We start from the raw sequence: 1,066 nt of genomic DNA, 5'->3' as shown, positions 1-1,066 counted from the left end.
TATTAAATCAAGAAATAAATAGGATTCAATCAATTAAGAACAGATCTAGAACTCTAAACACTTTTGTAAATTAAATCAGTTCTCACTGCAAATAATATCTAAATTTAAAACCAGAAAATCCAAATCTCTTTGCAAAATTCTAGGTAATAAATCAGCTTTAAAAACAAGTTTAGATTGTTCACAAAATCACTTAATCAAATCTCTTTGCAAGAAATAATTTTGCTCATCAAAAGGTTTTATCAGGAAAATCAATTATATTCTCATATCAATTTATTTTCCTAAAGTATTAATTCTAAGTGATCAATCAAGAATTAATATGAAGAACAACCTAAGATGAAGATCTAGAAAGATAAAGAATCCTAAATAAACAGATCTAACAATTCATAAAATCCCTGTGAAAAACTATGAACCTAACAAGCAAACTACTCAGACATATTCAATGAAGAACAAAACATCTTTCTGAATAATAAGCAATTGAAATTAAAAAGAGTAAGAAGGAGTTCAAGAATTCTTCTCTACAAAGCATATCTGATCTCTCTCCCCAAAGCTCTCAAAATCTCTCAGTGTTGCAGAAAAAATAAAACTTGATAGAAAAAGACTTAAGGGTTTGCAAAAACCTAAAAACTATATATATATGTCCTAAAACACGTTAGGGACTTATGTTGCAATTATGAAAGACTTTGGGCAACTTTTGGAAATTTTCCAAAACTTGGGTCTTGAGTCGGCAGTGAGGGGTGTCGATCGATGCTCCCTTGTGTGGTGTCGGTCGATGCTCCTCATAGGATCAGACTCCAAATTGATTTCCTCCGGTTAAATGCTCCAGAATCATCCAAATTGCTCTATTTTGCTCCTTTCATGCTAAAAACCTGTAAAGACTCAAAAACAATCTAGAAACAAATGAAAAGACACTAAAAGACTCCTTATATCATGGTTAAAAACCACAAAAACCATGATATATCAACTCCCCCAGACTTAGCCTTTGCTTGCCCTCAAGCAAAACATAAACTTAGACCTGTGAAAGAGGTTTGAAAACAGGGAACTCACTCAATTGCAGATTATTCTTATT

This window comes from Camelina sativa, chromosome 9 (assembly GCF_000633955.1).
Source record: "Camelina sativa cultivar DH55 chromosome 9, Cs, whole genome shotgun sequence".
NCBI classification, from domain to species: Eukaryota; Viridiplantae; Streptophyta; class Magnoliopsida; order Brassicales; family Brassicaceae; genus Camelina; species Camelina sativa.
Note: the sequence above shows the minus strand (reverse complement) of the source record.